The sequence below is a fragment of the Bufo bufo genome, chromosome 2 (assembly GCF_905171765.1).
Source record: "Bufo bufo chromosome 2, aBufBuf1.1, whole genome shotgun sequence".
NCBI classification, from domain to species: Eukaryota; Metazoa; Chordata; class Amphibia; order Anura; family Bufonidae; genus Bufo; species Bufo bufo.
Window position 1 is genome coordinate 272,665,915 of NC_053390.1, and position 23,294 is coordinate 272,689,208.

Genomic DNA, 23,294 nt, shown 5'->3' on the forward strand with positions numbered 1-23,294 from the left:
TGGCAAATGTCTAAAAACCTATACATGGTAAAGTCTAATAAAATGCACTCGCATCTACTTTCAATTATCTAGGACTATTATAACGTGTTATGACCTACTGTATCTATCTATCTATCTACCCTGACCTACTGCATCCATCTATTTATCTATCTATCTATCTATCTATCTATCTATCTATCTATCTATCCTGACCTACTGTATCTATCTATCTATCTATCTATCTATCTATCTATCTATCTATCATAGTATACTGTATAGTAACGTCCGTTATTCACTGGCCATCAAAAAAACTGCTGTGTGAATAACCCCATAGACTACCACTGGTCTTCAAACAGATATGCGTTGGTTGTTAAAAAAAAAAAAAAAGTCCATCACATGTCGGTTTTTCATTCATGTAGCCAAACAGATCCAGGAGTCATACAATGTGAGGTGTGGCTTATAGTTATTATCTAATGTTAGTATATATGACACCTACTTACTATACGACCATTTATGTAGCTGCTTCGCTTATACGTAGATTCCAGCAAGGTTTTTGACCTTTGGGTACCCCTATGTCAGATCTATATCTAACAAACTACAGATGATACTCCATGCTGAATATATGAAAAAATAAAGGAGCTCTATACCTTTATGGTTGAAATTTGGTCCTGAGAGCGTTGATCTCAAGGGCCGTATCGGGGAGTGATTATTTAGACAGAAACACACAGATAGCAGCCTATGTGGATGTGATTAGGGGCAACTATAGCAGGTCCAGAAATTGCACACCTACGCATGACTCTCTTCGACATGGAGAAAGCCAGTGCTATAAGTGATGTGAGGGGAGCTGATTGAGGTTTAACATGACCATTTCTTTAAAAGTATCATATCCATACATTTTATTATATGGATTTTTCTAAGTAAACAGGCACAGAACCCTTCGGCAGCAGATCAACACTCCAAGACTAAATTTCCATATATACTGCATTATTTCGAATGAACCATTATCAGTTATTTCCCAACATACATCAAACGTATTTGGTAGCCTACATGATGCGACAATTTAGTTGGGTATTCATCATTTCCCTTTTCCTGAGCTGAAATTGGTATTCCAGTTTTCAATCATGTACAAGAGACCATCTGTATAGGTCCTTAAAATGAAATATCACCCTGGCGATGTGATTGTTGAGGTGTACTGTACGTGCAGAGTAACGGATCATGGCTTCTTCCCCGCATGCAGCAACGCATTGATTTCTGGAAATAGCACTCCACAGACAAAGCACTTATCTGAAAAGAATTGAAATAAATACACTATCAAATGCCGTTCAGTTGTGCCTGCAATGTTATGTACCAGTAATTCAATTCTGCTGCCTCCTAATTACATCTGGCCTCAACTCACATCTTAAATTCATGCTGATTGGCAAAGTAGGTGGCGGATCATTGTCACAAATTGTATACACTTGGGTCTTCAAGGCTTAAAGGATGATATTGATTAGAGCGTGTTGACATTCAGATAGAAGAAAAAAAATAATTGGTTCTGCAGATTATCGTACGTTTGGTTCATTTTCTTGACACAAAGAAGGTGCAACTTATGACGGCTGGTTTAAATTTAGCTTTTCTTCATGATGAACTGACACTTTGTAAATTCCCATTAAACATGCTATCTGGTGCAATTTAAAGCTGACAAGCAAATGATCTTTAGCTGATTAGTAAAATGAAGGCACTTAGTTAAAGCTCCAGTCACATTTATAGAAGGAAATCATGAAGGAATATTTTGCGTAATGTTCTCTATGCTATAATCACTGCATAAGTCACCATACCTCAGTGCTGGAGTCTATGGCACCATTGCAACTAGGCATATCTTACACAATAATGCCCGAGCTTGAAATATTTTATATTAATAATAGTTGAATCAGCAATCAAATTTGCACATCCTTTATATATGGACAAGTATATGATCTTTGCTGAAAGGGAAGATATCCCTAGCCAAGATGACTGTAGATTCGGCTCCCTCTACAATGATTTATGACATTACCAATCAAAATGAGCAATGTGCCATGTGCCCCCTAAAGTTCTGCTAAGTGGATGACAGGGCCCACAAAATAGATTGCCATAAAACAAGCCACTTTGAAGCCCAATGATTACTACTAAAGGAGGGCCTTTTTGTATTTGACATAAGATGCTCTAATGCAGGGATGCCCAACTTGCAGACCTCCATCTGTTGCAGAACTCCAACTTCCAGCATGCCTGTACAGCCTACAGCTTTTAGGGCATGTTGAGAGTTTCAGTTTTTCAACATTTAGAGGGCCACAGGTTGAGCATCCCTGCTCTAATGTAAATTAGTCCATCCAATCAAAAAGCTCCCACCTAACTGATCTTATTTTGCTCTGTTAGTAGGGGATATTGAATTGGCGTGGAGGATACCACTTCTATGTTAAAGAACAGGTGAAGGTCCTGTTCTGACACGCCTATAATATGGTAATGTTGACATCACGCGTCTTCACATACAATATAATCAATGGGATATACCTTGCTTTTGACTTAATATGCTTAGAGATATGTGGCACAGTGTAGAACACATTATTCTTTTCTTTGAGTGCTCTATTTTGGCTGCAGAACCAGCACCATCTGTTCATAAAAGCTAAAATTTCCTGTAAACAACTGTAGTGTTACTTTTTATATGAAATTAAAACCTCAATTGCTAACCTGGCAGTAAAAGGAGGCAGCAATGACGACTCCAATTTTCGAGAGAACCAATGATTGGTTGACAGAACAAAATGGCTCAGGTCACCAGTCAACAAATCCTAGAAGAAAAAGAAAAAAAAGCAACCGACGCAGCATAGAGAAAAGACATGCAGTGTGATTAAGCCAAGGGATTGTCTAGTGTGTTAATTGTGTGACCCCCATAGGTAATCACGGTATCTGAAAGGCACATATTAGTGGCTCATAAACACATAATAGGTACACTTTACTACAAATTACAGTTAAACTAATAATTAGGATAATTCTTTCTTCTAGGGATATCAAATTTGGTAAGTATTAACATATTATTAAATCTAATAATTTTAATTGAGAAATTACATGGTATTCAAAAGTAAGAACACTGACCTTATAAAAACGTTCACTGTCTAATGTAGTCACTACGTACATACATGGTAACTTGAAGGGTGAGAGTAGACCAGCTTCACAAGTGATTCCTGGAGAGCTAATTAAACCATAATTTGCAATTCATGTATGATTTTCAGAACCAAAATGTGATATATATATATATATATATATATACAGTGGCGGAAATAATTATTTGACCCCTCACTGATTTTGTAAGTTTGTCCAATGACAAAGAAATGAAAAGTCTCAGAACAGTATCATTTCAATGGTAGGTTTATTGTAACAGTGGCAGATAGCACATCAAAAGGAAAATCGAAAAAATAACTTTAAATAAAAGATAGCAACTGATTTGCATTTCATTGAGTGAAATAAGTATTTGAACCCTCTAACAAAAAAAGACTTAATACTTGGTGGAAAAACCCTTGTTTGCAAGCACAGAGGTCAAACGTTTCTTGTAATTGATGACCAAGTTTGCGCACATTTTAGGAGGAATATTGGTCCACTCCTCTTTGCAGATCATCTCTAAATCCCTAAGGTTTCGAGGCTGTCTCTGTGCAACTCTGAGCTTGAGCTCCCTCCATAGGTTTTCGATTGGATTAAGGTCCGGAGACTGACTAGGCCACTCCATGACCTTAATGTGCTTCTTCTTGAGCCACTCCTTTGTTGCCTTTGCTGTATGTTTTGGGTCATTGTCGTGCTGGAACACCCATCCACGACCCATTTTCAGTTTCCTGGCAGAGGGAAGGAGGTTGTCGCTCAGGATTTCACGATACATGGCTCCGTCCATTTTCCCGTTTATGCGAATAAGTTGTCCTGTGCCCTTAGCAGAAAAACACCCCCAAAGCAAAATGTTTCCACCCCCATGCTTGACGGTGGGGACGGTGTTTTGGGGGTCATAGGCAGCATTTTTCTTCCTCCAAACACAGCGAGTTGAGTTAATGCCAAAGAGCTCTATTTTGGTCTCATCAGACCACAGCACCTTCTCCCAGTCACTCTCTGAATCATTCAGGTGTTCATTGGCAAACTTCAGACGGGCCTGCACATGTGCCTTCCTGAGCAGGGGGACCTTGCGAGCCCTGCAGGATTTTAATCCATTGCGGTGTAATGTGTTTCCAATGGTTTTCTTGGTGACTGTGGTCCCTGCTAATTTGAGGTCATTAACTAACTCCTCCCGTGTAGTTCTAGGATGCTTTTTCACCTTTCTCAGAACCATTGACACCCCACGAGGTGAGATCTTGCGTGGAGCCCCAGAGCGAGGTCGATTGATGGTCATTTTGTGCTCCTTCCATTTTCGAACAATCGCACCAACAGTTGTCACCTTCTCTCCCAGCTTCTTGCTAATGGTTTTGTAGCCCATTCCAGCCTTGTGCAGGTCTACAATTTTGTCTCTGACATCCTTGGACAGCTCTTTGGTCTTTCCCATGTTGGAGAGTTTGGAGTCTGCTTGCTTGATTGATTGATTCTGTGGACAGGTGTCTTTTATACAGGTGACTAGTTAAGACAGGTGTCCTTAATGAGGGTGACTAATTGAGTAGAAGTGTCTAACCACTCTGTGGGAGCCAGAACTCTTAATGGTTGGTAGGGGTTCAAATACTTATTTCACTCAATGAAATGCAAATCAGTTGCTATCTTTTATTTAAAGTTATTTTTTCGATTTTCCTTTTGATGTGCTATCTGCCACTGTTACAATAAACCTACCATTGAAATGATACTGTTCTGAGACTTTTCATTTCTTTGTCATTGGACAAACTTACAAAATCAGTGAGGGGTCAAATAATTATTTCCGCCACTGTATATATATATATACTCACAGTATATAAATGTAAATGTCACATACCTCTAAGTGTCTTACTGGCTGACATCTGTTTCCTCCTAAAACACCATCCGTTTTTATGCTAATAAAAAAAAATGAAAACTTTAATTCCTTTCAGGACACATAAAATCATCAGTTGGAATACACAGGGTATATTTTGTGATGTAATATTTCCTTCAGTGCTTAAAGGTTACCTACACTTAGTACTGAAATCTCTGTTTTAAAGGGCTTCTGTCACCCCACTAAAGTTATTTTTATTTTCGGGGCTAGTTAAATTAGTTATATTGCGATATATGAAAATATAATTGTGTTACTTACTTTGATCCAGCAGTTTATTCAAAAAACTAAGTTTTATAATATGCAAATTCGGTCTCTACCAGCAAGTAGGGCGGCTACTTGCTCGTAGCTGCTGCAGAAATCCGCCCCCTCGTCGTGTTGATTGACAGGGCCAGCCGGGATCTCCTCCTCCGGCCAGCCCTGTCGGCATTTCAAAAATCGCGCGCCTGTGTTGATTCGGCGCAGGCGCTCTGAGATGAGGAGGCTCGTCTCCTCAGAACTCCCTCAGTGCGCCTGCGTCGATGACGTCTTCTATTTCGGTGATGTCATCGGCGCAGGCGCACTGAGGGAGTTCTGAGGAGACGAGCCTCCTCATCTCAGAGCACCTGCGCCAAATCAACACAGGCGCGCGATTTTTGAAATGCCGACAGGGCTGGCCGGAGGAGGAGATCCCGGCTGGCCCTGTCAATCAACTCGACGAGGGGGCGGATTTCTGCAGCAGCTACCAGCAAGTAGCCGCCCTACTTGCTGGTAGAGACCAAATTTGCATATTATAAAACTTTGTTTTTTTAATAAACTGCTGGATTAAAGTAAGTAACACAATTATATTTTCATATATCGCAATATAACTAATTTAACTAGCCCCAAAAAAAAAATCACTTTAGTGGGGTGACAGAAGCCCTTTAAACAACCACCTCACACCCCTTTTTAGTACAAGGACCAACAGAACTTGAAATCTGTCTTTTTCATGAATTTGTTCATCCCCTTCTTCTTGGTGTTAAGTGGCATGGATGAAATACTGTGGAAGGAATCCTGTTGGTACCCATCCCATGGTAAATGGTTATACAGTAAATAACTATACCATTATAAGTACCATACTGCCATACAGTATGGTACCCGAATAATGGTGCCATACATTGGTCAACTAACATATTTCCCAAAATAAAAATAATATACAGTGCTACCACTATCGTTCTCTATACTAAAATAATGTACTGGGCAATATCTAAAGAGCAGTGCTACACAACGTAAACATCACTATACAATGCCCAAATAATATCCGCAAACAGTGGGCAAATAAAAGCTCCATGCATGAAGTATAACACTATATAAGAATGCTAGGCAATTCATAGTTTTCTGAAACCTGCTTGCCAGGCCACCTGTAGTGCCCCCTTCAACAAAGAGTTTGGTTATTAGAGAATAAATGGAGCATCAGACATTGCAACTGCGAGAAGGTGTTATTACAGCAACCTGTCTCTATTCACTTCAATGGGATGGCTCCATCCTATTCACTTCAACAGAAGGGAGCCATCTTATTGAAGTAAATGAAGCTGTAATTACACTGCTTGCCGCTGCAGTCGGGGGAGAGCAGGTAAATAGTGAACAGAACGCAACGCTCATACAAGTTCTGCAATCTATTCAAACAGCCGATCTGCGGGGGTACCAGCAGTCGAGCCCCACCAATCTGATATTGATGACCTATAGGTCATTAATATAGCAAAAGTGGACAACCCCTATAAAGGGAGACCTGCTGAGACCCCGACAATCAGCCTTAAACCGATGAGGAATTCAGCAGTAATTACACCGTAGCACCTCTGTATGGGAAAGGAAACATTATAGTGTTCCAAATTAAGGGGACTCTCTTGGCAGTTGTGACCATCCTAAAATACAGACATCATTAGGTGGGGGTTGGAGAGAGCAGTACAATCATATCTCTTGTGGAGTGTTTATTTTCTGGAGTAATAAGAATATGAACTCTTATTCTGCCAGATTCTGCTCCTGCATTGCACTGGAGACAGAGTTTCACAGTAAAGTGTTCTCTCCATTGTGCTGCCTCAAAGTCACTCCCTTCTGCTCTAGTGGTTTCCTGGATAGATGCTGCAGCTGTCACTTAGAGCAAAAGGGAGGGGCTGTGAAGCAGCTCAATGCAGAACACTTCACAGTAAAGCTCCGCCTCCAGTGCACTTGCAGGAGCAGAATCTGGCAGAATAAACATTCATATCCTTACTACTCTTGATGAGAAAAACTCCACAAAAGGTATGCTTGTAGTGCTCTGAACAGATAACAGTGTTGACAGTTAATCAGTAGATTGTCCATGCAATGCACTGATATACTAGGTCCTCCAGAACAAGAGGTCTTGTAATTTCAAGCAGCTCTTTGGCTAACAGATGATGACCCCCTTCATTATTTTAGAATTCTAGAAAGGCTTTGAATGGACATGAAAGTATTGTCAGACTTCACAATATTGGTAAATCCCTGGCAGAATTTCTTTTAGTATAGCATTCACTAATTCTCTGCCATTTGTATTTGAAAATGCAATATTGCTTAAGTGGGTTTTCCAGGATAACTATGGTTTTTAACAGATATGCTCATGTAGTTGCTTATCTCATGCACATGTTCCCCATACTTTTTCTTTTTTAAATCTGCACTCCCCTGATCCATTTTCACCATAAAAAAACAATCTGGTTTACTGCATCCAGTATGCAGCACTTCCTGTTGCTGTATCTAACCAAACCCATGATGCCACATATCCAGCACCACCCCTAACAACACCCAGCTAGTTTATAGCTCCTCCAAACCAACTAGTTACAGACACTCCCCCATCACTGACACACCAATGGACATAACAGCACAGGAAATAAGAAAGAGCTGCATGGACATGGTCATGTGACCACAGCCCAGAATGGAATGTAGGAGCAATAAAGGTAAAAGAAATATAATACAAAATTACAGCTGCCTTCATAAATTATTATTTTTAAAGAATATTAATGGAAACCAGAAAACCCCTTTAGGGATCTTGAAAATAGACATAAAATCTAAATCAGCAATACAATATAATGAATTTTACCAGATTGCTTGAGGCATTTATACTTTCCATTGTCTTCATTATAATGTAATTTCTGTTAAAAAGACAGAGGGCTGAATGAAAAAAAGAAATATATTATTTGGAATTTATTACTTTTATGCTAATATGGATGAAAAATATATCATATTCTCAAATGGTATTGATTTATAGTGTTGAGCGCGAATATAGCGAATATCGGCACTTCGCTAATTCGAGAATATTTCGAATATAGCACTATAAATTCGCTATTTAGAATATTCTTTTTTTTTTTTTTATTGTTATATTTTTTTATTTCCCACTTCCCAAAAGTAGTTCTTACCTGTCCTGAGGATTCCTGGCTTCCCGGCTGCTCCAGTCAGTGCCCGTTGCCGCTTCTGCCGACTTCTGTGCTCATGGAGCGTCCCCGTCACCATGGGAACGCCTCCATACTAGAATGTACTGTCGGATGTGAGAATTAAGTTGAAATTGCAATGCGATTACTTCAAGTTATATTAATCGAATTGCGATTTCAACTTAGCACTGCTATATACCATATTCGTTAACTTCGTTAATTCTAGTAAGCTGACCCATTAGAAACACAGCTCTAAGTTGAAATCGCAATTCGATTAAAATAACTTGAAGTAATCGCATTGCGATTTTAACTTAGACCTGGTTTACTATGGTTGGCTTGGTAGAATTAGCGAAGATGACGAATATGACGAATGTATTCGTCATATTCCACAAAACGAAGATAACAAAGTATTCTCCATCTTCGTTTTAGCTCCATATTCGTCAACTTCGCTAATTCTAGCAATCAAATAGGAAAGTTGACTATAGAGATAGCTGTGTTTAATTCGCTATGCGATTATATTACTTTGTTTTTTTAAATAAATAGAATAATAATAATTATCAAGTATTATAATTAGTTTATTTATTTAAAAAAAGCTAAGTAATATTATCGCATAGCGAATTAAAAACTTAGCTGTCTCTAGTCAACTTTTCTATTTGATTGCTAGAATTAGCGAAGTTGACGAATATGGAGCTAAAACGTTCCCCTGCCGGATCCGTAACAACGCTTGCCCATGTGTGTGCCGCCCAAAGTCCGCTCCGACCCCATTCACAATAATAGGGATGGGCCAGGGGTCCGGGTGCCTCTCGGCATGTTTGCCGTGCTGCGGCCGCATCTCCCGCCAGTCTCCATTATAGTTAATGGGGCCAGAGCAGACTTCCGGTGGCACACATGGGCTAGCGTTGTTACGGATCCCGCAGGTATTCTGGTAATTATAAATTTTCAGCAAGTACCCCCAGCCTTCCTCCTGAAACTGAAGATTCTGACTAGAGCGATGCATGTGACCATGCCCATGCACTTATAGATATAAATACTGTGGAGACTGGAAGATGGAGACAGCATGGAAGACCGAAGCAGCATGGAGCAGGTAAGTAAGAATCTTCCGTTTCAGAAGACATGTTGTGGGTACTTGCTAAAATATCATTATTACCACCAGGTTTAAGCAAGATAGACACGCATACTGTGATTCATCCTTTCACACAATGAGGACATCTTATAACACATTGCTCTTCTCAAATGTGTGATAGCAGATTTTCTGTCAAAAGATAATTAGCAAGTAATAGTAATGTGTCTTCTATGTTACAGTGCAGACCTAGTTACAAGAATTTTCAGGCTACATCAGAATATTTATATATAAATATATACTGCCATTTACTATACGGTCAAAAATATTATAACGGTATTACTTAGCACGTAGCTAAGCAGTAATGCACTGTGTGTTCTGACTAGGGTTGGGCACGAATATTCGAATAGCGACTATTAATCGCGAATATCGGCACTTCGAGAATTCGTGAATATTTAGAATATAGTGATATACACTCACCTAAAGAATTATTAGGATACCTGTTCTATTTCTCATTAATGCAATTATCTAGTCAACCAATCACATGGCGGTTGCTTCAATGCATTTAGGGGGGTGATCCTGGTCAAGACAATCTCCTGAACTCCAAACTGAATGTCAGAATGGGAAAGAAAGGTGATTTAAGCAATTTTGAGCATGGCATTGTTGTTGGTGCCAGACGGGCCGGTCTGAGTATTTCACAATCTGCTCAGTTACTGGGATTTTCACGCACAACCATTTCTAGGGTTTACAAAGAATGGTGTGAAAAGGGAAAAACATCCAGTATGCGGCAGTCCTGTGGGCAAAAATGCCTTGTGGATGCTAGAGGTCAGAGGAGAATGGGCCGACTGATTCAAGCTGATAGAAGAGCAACGTTGACTGAAATAACCACTCGTTACAACCGAGGTATGCAGCAAAGCATTTGTGAAGCCACAACACGCACAACCTTGAGGCGGATGGGCTATAACAGCAGAAGAACCCACCGGGTACCACTTATCTCCACTAGAGAAAGGAAAAAGAGGCTACAATTTGCACAAGCTCACCAAAATTGGACTGTTGAAGACTGGAAAAATGTTGCCTGGTCTGATGAGTCTCGATTTCTGTTGAGACATTCAAATGGTAGAGTCCGAATTTGGCGTAAACAGAATGAGAACATGTATCCATCATGCCTTGTTACCACTGTGCAGGCTGGTGGTGGTGGTGTAATGGTGTGGGGGATGTTTTCTGGGCACACTTTAGGCCCCTTAGTGCCAATTGGGCATCGTTTAAATGCCACGGGCTACCTGAGCATTGTTTCTGACCATGTCCATCCTTTTATGACCACCATGTACCCATCCTCTGATGGCTACTTCCAGCAGGATAATGCATCATGTCACAAAGCTCGAATCCTTTCAAATTGGTTTCTTGAACATGACAATGAGTTCACTGTACTAAAATGGCCCCCACAGTCACCAGATCTCAACCCAATAGAGCATCTTTGGGATGTGGTGGAACGGGAGCTTCATGCCCTGGATGTGCATCCCTCAAATCTCCATCAACTGCAAGATGCTATCCTATCAATATGTGCCAACATTTCTAAAGAATGCTATCAGCACCTTGTTGAATCAATGTCACGTAGAATTAAGGCAGTTCTGAAGGCAAAAGGGGGTCCAACACCGTATTAGTATGGTGTTCCTAATAATTCTTTAGGTGAGTGTATATTCGTATTTTCGAAAGTTGCCTATCCCTTACTGTATAAGAATCTCCCCAGCAGCCATTTTCTGTAGTTTTATGGAGTTCTGAGAGAGACAGCAGTGTCTGTGCTCTGTGCTCTACTGTTTAATTACATTAGATAGTTAGTTAGTTAGTTAGTTAGTTAGTTAGTTAGCGTATATATATAATACAGACAGTTAGTGGGAGATAGTCAGTGTAGGTAGTTTTTTTCTGGCGGAACGACTCGCCCGCCCCCCTTTAGTTACTGCAGGGCCGTTTCTTGGGGAGGGCGGGCCGGGCAGCCGCCCGGGTCGCTGTCAGAAGTGGGGGGCACCGGCAGGGCACAGCAGGAGATGAGCGCTGCGCTTTCATTGTGGAAGCGCTCACTCATCTCCAAAGTCATCTCATCTGTATCGCCGTCCTCAGGACGGCAATACAAATGTCTGTAATGCGGCAGGGCAGGGAGGGGTGTGTCCCCTCCCTGTTCCTCTGATAGGCTGACAGCACTAGGCCGGCAGCCTATCAGAGGCCGGTGCATCGCGCCGCCTGAGCCAGTGAGGGACACAGGCCGGAAGTGGCCTGCATCGCATCCTGGAGGAGGTAAGTAAGTATAAGTTTATTATTATTTTTTTATATGTAAAAATGACAATCCTGGCACATAAGGTGGGCTGCTGGGCTGGCACAGACATAGGGGGGGCTGCTGGGCTGGCACAGACATAAGGGGGGCTGCTGGCACATAATGGGGGATACTGGCACATAAGGGGGGCTGCTGGCACATAGGGGGGGCTACTGGCACATAAGGGGGGCTGCTGGCACATAAGGGGGGCTTCTGGCACAGACATAAGGGGGGCTGCTGGCACAGACATAAGGGGGGCTGCTGGCACATAAGGGAGGCTACTGGCTACTGGCACATAAGGGGGGCTGCTGGCACAGACATAAGGGGGGCTGTTGGCACAGACATAAGGGGGGCTGCTGGGTTGGAACAGACATAAGGGGGGCTGCTGGCACATAAAGGGGGCTACTGGCACATAAGGGATAAGGGGGGCTACTGGCACATAAGGGGGGCTACTGGCACATTAGGGATAAGGGGGCTATTGGCACATAAGGGGGGCTTCTGGAACATAATAGGGGGGCTACTGGCACTTGATAGGGGGGCTACTGGCACTTGATAGGGGGCTACTGGCACATGATAGGGGGGCTACTGGCACATGATAGGGGGGCTACTGGCACATGATAGGGGGGCTACTGGCACATGATAGGGGGGCACTCAGGCTACTGGCACATGATGATGGGGGGCTATTATTACTGGCACATGATTGGGGGGCATATATGGGGGCACATCTTTCTGGCACATGATATGGGGGCACATCTTACTGGTACATGATTGGGGGGCATCTATTGGGGCACTTATTACTGGCACATTATTGGGTGGCACTATAGGGACATCTACAGAGGCTAAAAAGAAGGGGTATTTTATATGGGGGATCTGAATAGGGGCATTTTATACTGGGAGGGAAGGAAGGGGCCAGGCCAGGCTGCGCTGCCCATGTGCGGACTAGGGCGGCGGCGACCGCGGGCACTGGCAGCCTGGCTGTCACGACCGTCACTGGCAATTTTACTTGCATCCCTGTTCTCTAAAGGGGCGGTTTTAGGGGGCGGTCCTAGGGGTGGGTAGGGGCGTGGCCAGGGGAGGGGGGGGGGGTGAGTTCCACCACCTTTTCTCTGAGAAAAAAAGCCCTGGATAGTGATATAGTGTAACTGATAGGTTGCAGTGCAGGGTGTTAGGTAGTGTGATGCTGTGCATACATACATGCTACAGACATAGTGCTGTGATGTCACAAGTTCACAACAATACTTAGTGCACCAATTACTAATATATACAGGTGAAACTCGAAAATTAGAATATCGTGCAAAAGTCCATTTATTTCAGTAATGCAAATTAAAAGGAATTGCATTAATGCAGCTTAAAATTAGAATTTTGTGAAAAGGTTCAATATTCTAGGCTCAAAGTGTCACACTCTAGTCAGCTAGATAATCCATACCCCCTGAGCAAAGGGTACCTCAAAATTGTGACTTTGGGGTTTCATAAGCTGTAAGCCATAATCATCCAAATTATAACAAATAAAGGCTTGGAATATATCGCTTTGCATGAAATGAGTCAATCTCATATATTAGTTTCACCTTTTTTGTTTGATTTCTGAAAAAAATTAACTTTGCACGATATTCTAATTTTTCGAGTTTCACCTGTACTTACTGCACCAATCAGTAATATGTAGTCAGACCTGCTAAAATGTGAAGTTGCATGTATTGTGCCAAAATATGTGCATCATTAAGTGCCGATTAGCGCAATCACGAATATATTGGGGCACTCTATGCATAAAAAAATAAAGCCATTTTTAATGTTCTGCCGTGCCAACCATTTTCTCCAGTCTCAGAAAACTTCTAGCAGTTTAGAAAATGCAGCAAAAGTGAATATTACATTGCTGATTTTCACAATCAAGAAAATAATAGAGAATTCTCGAATTTTCAAATATATGACGAATATTCTACTAAATATTTGCGAAACATCATGAATCCGAATATTACCCCTGCCGCTCATCACTAGTTCTGACACCCTTCTATCATAGTGAGCATTAAAGGGGTATTCTAGCTAGGTAAAGTTATCCCCTATCCACAGGATAAGGGATAAATATTGGATCGCTGGGGGTCCTAACATTGGGAACCCCACCAGACATGGAAACAAAAACCCTGTACTTTTTGGAGCCCCGCAAAATGCACAGATATTCAGTTAGGACATCCAAACTGCGCCTCCAGTAATCTTAATGACATTTCCAGAAATAGCCTAGCGCTGTACTCAACTGTCTCTGCAATCCCCATAGAGGTGAATGGAGTGGCAGGACCGGAAGTGCGTATGCTTTACCTGCTATTCCATTCATTTTGGTGGGCACCAAGGGGTGCAGATAGACCCTCACGTATCTAATAGTTATCCCCTAACAACCAGAACACCCATTAAACTTTTTCAGCAATTTGTGTTATATCAGCTCTTCTGTGGGATCTGACCAGTCAGGCTAGCCTTCACCCTCTACTCAATCCCATTCTCTACTTGTCCTTCCTTGGCCCACTTACTAACCATTACATACTGGGAACATTCCATAAGACCTGACAATTCAGAAACAATTTGGCCAATGTCAAGTTACTTAAATTCTTACACTTGTCCATTTTTATGCTTCCAACACAGCAGACTCAAGAACTGACTCTACACTTGCTGCCTAAGATATTGCATGCATAGACAGGTGTCATTGTAATTGATGCCACTTGTTGGTTTTAATGTTATTGCTGATTGGTGTGCAAGTCACTGAATTCTACGCTGGCTTGGTACATTTGTAATATGATTAGTCTAAATTTACTTGTTCTTCAAATACTTAACAGTATAAGCTTTTTTAAAACTTTTACTTATCGTCAATTGTTTTTGGAGGGATATTTGCCATAAAATACTTTTAGATAGTAGATTTATGTGACAATGTAGTGGAACAACCAAGATATATATATATATCATATATTTTGCAGAGGAGGAAACAACATTGAAGAAGCATCTTTAACCCCTTAGTAACCACCGAAATGTGTTTTTATGGCGGTCACTAAGGGGCCTCAGGCTGGGCCGCCGCTTTTTTACGGCATCCCAGTGTAAGCGCTGCACGGGTCTCCCGTGCAGTGAGGCGCGGGGACCCGGCTCTCACATTAGAGCCACGGCCCACGGCCCTGCTCTAACAGCCTGGACCGGCAGGGATAATGCATTGCATTTTAAAAGCAATCAAAATACTGCCTGTTATAGTCCCCTTGTGGGACTATTAAGTGGTAAAAAAACAAAAACATTTATTAAATAAAAAAATTCCATTAAAAAAATGTAACTTTTTTTAATTGAAAATACGCTTTTCAATAAAAAAAATTGCAAAAAAACCTCCCCCGTATATTTGGTATTGCCGCGTCCATAACGACCCGGACTACACGGTGAACGCCGTAAAAAAAAAAGCAAAAAAAAAAAATGACAGAATTGCTAATTTATTCTTAGTTGCCACCGAAAATACGTAATAACAAGTGATCAAAAAGCGCCATTTACTCCAAAATGATACCATTGAAAAATACAAGTCATCTTGCAAAAATCAAGCCCTTACGCAACTCCATAGAAAGAAAAAAAAAATGTTATGGGTCTTGGGAAGCGGCAATGTAAAAAAATAATTATTTAAAAAAAAGGAGTTTTATTGCAAAAAAAAATAAAATATATATATATTTGGTATCACTGTAATCGTAATGACCCAGAGAATAAATATATTATGTTATTTATGCCAAAAACTGAATGCCGTAAAATTTATAACGTAAAAAACACAGTGGCAGTATTGCTGTTTTTCCCATTTCCCTCCCAGAAAGAGTTAATAAAAGTTAATCAGAATGTTATGTGTACCCCAAAATGGCGCCATTAAATACTACAACTTGTCCCGCCAAAAACAAGCCCTTGAAACCAGGAAGACTGCCAGTATTTTATGCTGCCTGTGGTTTGGGTGCTTCAATTAATCAGTCCCCTATGAAGTGCACAAGTATCTCTTTATGGTAATCATCTTTTGGTTGTTGTTCTGAAATATTATTCTTCTTGTTAATAGTTGTGCCATAGGTGACCAAAATGCCAGGGCGGAGCTGCTTTCTTGACACACTTTTAAGTGGAAACATTTTGAAAAGGTTTGATAAATGAGTTGCACACCTACCCAGGGGCCCACATGTTAATTGCTTAAAAAAAATTTGTTTGAAAACTCACAAAAATACATCTATCCCAGTATGTCTACAACTTTTTCTGTATGAAAATGTATGTACAATCAAACTAATAAAGGCCATAAAGTATCAGTTCTCAGCTTGGAGCCTAACTTGAAATTTTAAAACTCAGTTAAAGGGTTTTACAAGACTTAAAAAACTGCTGACATAGGAATAAGTCATTGATGTCTAAAAGATGGAGGTCTGATTCCAGGCACCTCCATCGATCAGCTGTTTGAAGGCTTCCTAGTATGCCAAGCATAACGCTATACACTGTGTAGGTGCTGTGCTTGGAATTGTACAGTAGCTCAGTCCTATTCACTTGAATGGGACTGAGCCACAAAGGTCATATGATTGATGGACCTTACATCCCAGGCTGAGGACACAGCATGTGCCTGAGCTTCACAGTCCCTTCAAGGAGCTGATTAGCTGGGGTGCTTGGAATTGGAACCACCGGCAATGAGATATTGATGACCTATTCTGAGAATAGCCAATCAATTTTTAATACAATGAAAATTCCTACATCCTAAATCTCCACCTCTGATCTCTCATTTGGAAGGTATCTCTGTAGCAATCATAAAAGACATATAGTAATTGGATGTGAGGTTTATTCTTGTTGAAATGTAAGGTATTTCCATAAATGTTATTTCGAGTCAATTGACTTCAGTATGAAGAATTTTACCATTTGCTTTAGCATTTAAAATTTGCTTTCTCTTTTCCAGTTTTGTCCTTGCTGGCAACCTGGTTACAGTGTTACAAGTATGTTTGAGAGATCAGCAGCCGCCTCATATAAAATGCATTGGACATTTGACACTAGTGCAAACTGACAAGGGGAAATCCACGTGTTACACTTAAAAGGTCAGTGTGAAACCTTTACTTTGTTCTACATCAGGATTATAATGGGCTTTCATGAACGTGTTACTTATGACATACTTTTTTTTTATCGCAGATCTTTCTATGACTCACCTTCTTGTTATCCTTCAGAAACTTTCAGCACCCTGGATATTGACAAGTAGATTTCTTCGCAGTGATAGGATAAGTAGTAGAGCTTAGGAAAATGGGACTTCATAATTTTTTTCTTTATACCTGAGAAAGAGCAAAGAATAGAAAATTTATGTACTTTTTAATGCTGTATAGAGCATGTCCACTCTAATTTTCATCTCCAGTAACACATGAAAATTGAGTCTTTGGGAGGATGAACTTCATTTTTGTACCCAACAAGACCGAAGGCCACATTCTATGGGTCTATTTAAATGGTAATATTTTTTTAAAGCCCGTGAATAATGACCATAAAAAAAATTGGCCAAGTCCTATTTTCTCCATTTTCACAGACAGATAGTACCCCATGCAATGCAAGATGGTGTTTTTAGGCCTTTTTATCTGTTAAAAAAGGATGGTTTTGACATTTCTAATGGCCATTTGGTTTTTCATGGTCATGTGAATGTAGCCTTAGTCTCCAAATGTAACTTTTTAAAGAAAGATCTTACAAACTTTGATTTCTTTTCACTATGTATAATGGCCCCAAAATAGGATCAGTTGATTTGAACAGAAAAATACTCTTCTTGATAGTACAGAAGTCAACAGGAATTTACTTATACAGATATGTATTTATATAATAGGTGATTTCAAGGTCAGCGTCAGCACCCGGCATACCCTGGCAAGTGTCGGGGTCCACTGCTCCAGGGGGGGCCCAGTGTGCTGCTATGAGCGCTTCCATCAATACAGATGCAAGTGCTCATTGCTGGAGCGCAGGGAGCTTAGTCACATGAAAGCCTTTTTCAGCAGCATGCAGAGTCCAGCCGCTGCTGTCCCCTTTACAAGCTTCCGTGCTGTGGAGCTTCACACACGCCACCTCTTCACTCCAGTAGAGCAGCACCTTACAATACAAGCTTCAAACACGCCCCCTCTACACAGGGTGCTGCCTGAGGAGGAGAGAGACGCCAGCGGAGCAGAAGTGTGAAGGCAGTCTGTGAGTGAGTCTGCACTATGACTGTCTCTTCTCTGTGGGACAGAAGGGGGGAGGGAAATCTTCTAGCTGCTGCTGGATGCTGTAGTAGACCAGCAGTTTCATGCTATTTGGCTGTTTTACTGCCTCATTAAGCAGTTTTCCTCCATGACACCTGCCCCTGCCCCCCATATCCTGTCCTACCCCATCCTCATGGAGCCCCTGCTGTCTCCTTTCCTCCCTCATGTATCCAGAGCTCCTGTTCCACCCTGCGGTCTCCTATTACTGCCCTGCGCAGACCTCCTGCCCCTACTTCTTGTATGGGCCCCCCTCCGAGCCACTTCCACCTACTTACTTGCTTTGTCCACTGCTCCTGTCCATCTAGGACCCCGGTCACCTGTATGACTCCTCTGCCATTCATTATGGTGATGTCTAAACTGCATGCACCATAAGGATCTTATAATGTCACAGGGTCCATTGACTGTGCCTCCCACCCTGTACTATGCCCCCTTATACCCTGTACTGTGCCCTCTTATACCCTTTAATCCAGTCACTGTATGGTGGTGCTATCCAATTACTGTATGGCGGTTTAATCTGCTCACTATATGGAGGTGTTATCCAATAACTGTATGGCCATAACTGTGTCCCCTTCCCTGCCTACGCCACCTTTTTTAGGCCTGGCATGAGTGGGGAAAAGTTGTAGATTGCTGACCACCAGGACCAGGCTGCGCTTTGCCAGTACATGGCGGCCCCCCTCTCTGTCCCGCTGTGTACTAGTGCTTATTCTGGCACTAAGTCCGGGTTCACATCACATTTTTGCCATCATTTTAACATATGTATTTTTTTACTGGACTGTAGGATACAAAAACGTGGTGTGCTGCCCATTTGTATACAGTACCTTTTTTGTATACATCAAACGGATAGAAAAATGTGATGTGAACCCACTGGGGGGGCACTGGAGGGTCATTATACTGAATGGGGGGCAACTGGGCATCATTATTCTGAATGGAGGGCCACTGTGGGGTCATTATACTGTGTGGGGACCCCACTGAGATTTATCACCCAAGGGTCCACATGAACCTGGAGCCGGCCCTGGGTGATTTGGGTAACAATATTATTTCCAGGAAGTGCTAGAGATTTCCTGATCCTGATGGAAGGAAAACCCACCTGAGATCTAGTCCTTGTTGGGCTCAGATGAATAAGGTCGCTGGATAGTGGTTGATCAACCTCATCCATGCAAGCATTCATGACCTTCTTACTATGCACCCAATGCAGGATGAATTTAGGAAAATTTATATTTCAGTTGTTATTTTTCTAAAAACGATTTCAATGTGCCATAAATCAATGAACATTTCATGAAGATATGGCAATAAAGATTTAAAGGGCTTTTGTCACCAGATTAATAGTAGTGAAGAGCGGCAGGGGCAATAATCAAATTCACGATATTTCACAAATATTTGTCATAAATTAGCGAATTTGAGAATTCGCCATTATTTTCTTGATTGCGAAAATTGGCTATGTAATATGCTCGTGGGTGACTTTTGCTACATTATTCAAGCTGCTAGAAGTTTCCTGAGACTGGAGAAAATGGTTGGCACGGCAGAACGTTACAATAGCTTTATATCCAGATAGAGTGCTCCAATATATTCGCGATTGCACTAATCGGCAATTAATGATGCGCATATTTTGCCGCAATACGTGCAACTTCACATTTTAGCAGGTCTGACTACATATCACTGATTGATGTACTAAGTATTGTTGTGAACTTGTGACATCACAGCACTATGCAGCATGTATGTATGGAAAGCAGAACCTATCACACTACCTAACACCCTGCACTGGAACCTATCAGCTACACTATATCCCTATCTAACCTACACTGACCATCTCCCACTAACTATCTGTATTATATATACAGTACTTCATGTCCGACTTTTTAGTCCGGCGGCCTCTCACCGCGAACTGCCATGCTGCGCCGGAGCTCTGCCACCGTCCCTATTATAGTCAATGGGGAAGGAGTAGCGGTCCGGCGGCACAGCGAAATAGCGGCAGGACGGATCCGACAGGGTGAACAGCCTGTCGGATCCGTCCTGCCGCTAGTGTGAAAATACCCTAAAGGGGGGAAATACTTTTTCACAGCACTGTATGTGTGTCACTTTTCTTCTCATTATTTTTCTTATAGGTACTGTACTGTAGTTTACAGTTTATAAGCTTCTGCAGTTATTATAATTTAGTGACTAGTAGCATTGGCAATATTCGTTTTCATAATATTTCGCATATTTTTAGCCTAATATTGTGGGATCAGAGTCTGAGGTGGAGTTGCAAAGCCTGAAAGACTGAGGACAAAGCGAGGTCCACATACACCCCGTGGGGTTACGGTACTGTGCAATACCATACCTGCGTGATTCTATAGATATGGGACTTTATTGTTTCTTTAAGACTGGCTGGAGCAAGCCGGTCCCTGCCGTTTACTGCCTTATTGTTTTGTCAAGAATAAAAGACAACCGTTGCTTTGCTTTCACCGCTAAAAGGCTGCTGCTGTGTTCTTATCTGAAGGCTACCATTGGGGCAGATACCTACAATATATATCCCAAACACCAGTGTTGATCCCCCTTTGCTAGAGTAAAGCTACTTTCACATCTGCGCTTTCCTTTTCAGCTATTGAGATCCGTCATAGGGGAGGGGGGGGGGGTTGGCCCCATTCATTGTCAATTAGGACAAAACTGAACTGAACGAAACAAAGTGCACCAGAATGCATTCCGCTCCATTTGGAGAGAATAATGGACAGAATAACCCTGCAAGCAGCGTTTTTCTGTCCACGATGTGGTGCGGAGCATGACGAATCCGTCATGACTCACAATGTAAGTCAATGGGGAAGGATCAATTTTCTCGGACACAATAGAAAACGGATCCATCCCATTGACTTACAATAGTTTTAGAGATGGATCCGTCATTGCTATGTTAAAGATAATACAACCGGATCCATTCATAACGGATGCAGACAGTTGTATTATCATGACGGAAGTGTTTTTGCTTATCCATGACGTATCTAGCAAAAATGCTGATGTGAAAGTAGCCTAAGATACGCGTAATTCATTAAGAGGCAGATGACAAATTAGGAGCATCTCTAGCACCCCGTGTGACAGAAACGCAAGTGAACGGTAGCCAGGAGCTGGAACATTAAAAATGGGGGCATATCGCTAGGAAATGCCCCCATTGTCTTATATCCCCGCAAGGAAGGAAGCTGGCGTACATTTAGACAGACGGTGGATAAACCTAAGTTATGGAGAGGCTGGCGCCTCTCCATAACTTAGGTACATCCACCAGCAGAGCAAGGGGTATTAAAACCAGTGTCTAAAACACTGGTCTTAATAAATGACCCCTTTAGTTTCAAAAGCAAAAACACATTCAGATGCAGAAGTCAGTGCAGATATTTTCCACATATCCATATGCACAGATACTAGTTTTCTATTATCCTTTGACTTTAAAGGCGAAAACTTTAAAGTCAAAGGTTATCCAATTAAGCATGCTGTTATTTTATTCATGTGGGCTGTGCATATGGTAGTGTGCATGGGCTTATAAACTAACATCTGCACATACAGGACGCTTTCTACAGGGAACACATACAGATCCCGAATATGCTCAGGTGCCTGGGTTCAAACGGCATTCTTGAATCTTGCCATGGTTCCTCGTCACTTCAATTACACAGGCGTAACAAGAAATGTATTGTTGTCGTATTTGTAAACAAGCTTCATAAATGATTTTCATTTTTGCTTGAACTTCTCAGATACTCTGCAACTCATTAGATCCATTTAACATCACTGCCAAGGGTTCATGTTATGTAGAAGATTTCGAAGAGGCCTCTGGAAATCAAACTAACAAGGAGATTTTGGCTGGCAGATAACGGACTAGCGTGTGAATACTGAATAACGGGACTCTGCAGACTTTTTTTTGCTGTTGTGTCATCAAAAAAGCTGCATTTTGCATTGCCTTTATGAATAGATGTATTCTAACCATTCTGCAAAAAAAATAAAAAATTGCAGACTGTGAAGCTCAAGAGGATACTGCTGAAGCGTCAGAACATTTAGTTCTATGTTTGAAAAAACAAGCTTGTTAAAAACTGTGGGATCTTGTGAAGTGAGATGGCTTCTAAATCAGGTTTTTTGCATACATAATTTGTCTGCCTTTTGGAAAGGGCTTTCAGATCATTTCCACTCAGAGGGATGGGATTACCAGGTACGTTGTAAGGTGCGACTGCGATCGGGCCCGGCGGGGGAGGGGGCCCGCAAGTGTTTTTAGCCAGTCCCTTCGAATTTGCATTATATAAGCCAGTGCAGCTGAGCATATCCCCATACCCTCTCCTGCGCCACCGCTGCATTGTTATGTCATGTTGGCGAGACCCGGCGCTGGAGGAGTTCATGGGTCTTGTGGGATGACAGGATGACATGATCACGCGGCGCAGCAGAGGGTATGACGGCATGTGTTTGCAACTGACTGCGCAAACAGAGATGGAGCGGAACAATACAGAGGTAAGTATTTTTTTAATGTAAGAATTTAGAAAGGAGGCCCGCTGGCTATATATATATATAAAACAGGGGGGGAAAAAAATCTAATATAATGTATACAGAGTAAGAAGGGGAAAAATAAGCTGTAAAAAGAGTGAGAAGGGGCAAAATAAGATATATACAGAGTGAGAAGGGGCAAAATAAGATATATACAAAGTGAGAAGGGGCAATCATTCAACTATATATAGAAGGGGCAAAATTATGATGTTATGAAGAGTGATCAGATGAATTGCATAGTCCTTCTTTGCCATGAAAATTAACTTAATCCCAAAAAAAACTTTCCACTGCATTTCATTGCTGTCATTAAAGGACCTGCTGACATCATTACAGTAATCGTCTTGTTAACTCAGGTGAGAATGTTGACGAGCACAAGGCTGGAGATGATTATGTCAGGCTGATTGGGTTAAAATGGCAGACTTGACATGTTAAAAGGAGGGTGATGCTTGAAATCATTGTTCTTCCATTGTTAACCATGGTGACCTGCAAAGAAACGCGTGCAGCCATCATTGCGTTGCATAAAAATGGCTTCACAGGCAAGGCTATTGGGGCTACTAAGATTGCACCTCAATCAACAATTTATAGGATCATCAAGAACTTCAAGGAAAGAGGTTCAATTCTTGTTAAGAAGGCTTCAGGGCATCCAAGAAAGTCCAGCAAGCGCCAGGATCGTCTCCTAAAGAGGATTCAGCTGCGGGATCGGAGTGCCACCCGTGCAGAGCTTGCTCAGGAATGGCAGCAGGCAGGTGTGAGCGCATCTGCACGCACAGTGAGGCGAAGACTTTTGGAAGATGGCCTGGTGTCAAGAAGGGCAGCAAAGAAGCCACTTCTCTCCAAAAAAAACATCAGGGACAGATTGATCTTCTGCAGAAAGTATGGTGAATGGACT

The 23,294-nt window shown here is 41.7% G+C and overlaps 2 long non-coding RNA genes across 2 annotated transcripts in view; both read right to left on the reverse strand.

Annotated features, from left to right (window-relative positions):
* Positions 1 to 334: 334 nt before the first annotated feature.
* Positions 335 to 4,980, reverse strand: LOC120988819. Its single transcript, XR_005776183.1, has 3 exons — positions 4,922 to 4,980; positions 2,683 to 3,181; positions 335 to 1,263 (listed from the first exon to the last, which is right to left on the reverse strand). It is a non-coding gene; the product is annotated as an uncharacterized LOC120988819 (long non-coding RNA).
* Positions 4,981 to 16,879: 11,899 nt separating this feature from the next.
* The window catches only part of LOC120988820, a 42,266-nt gene continuing 35,851 nt past the window's right edge, over positions 16,880 to 23,294 (reverse strand). Inside the window, exon 3 of the long non-coding RNA XR_005776184.1 lies at positions 16,880 to 16,984. This is a non-coding gene — a long non-coding RNA (uncharacterized LOC120988820). The remainder of the gene's footprint in view (positions 16,985 to 23,294) is intronic.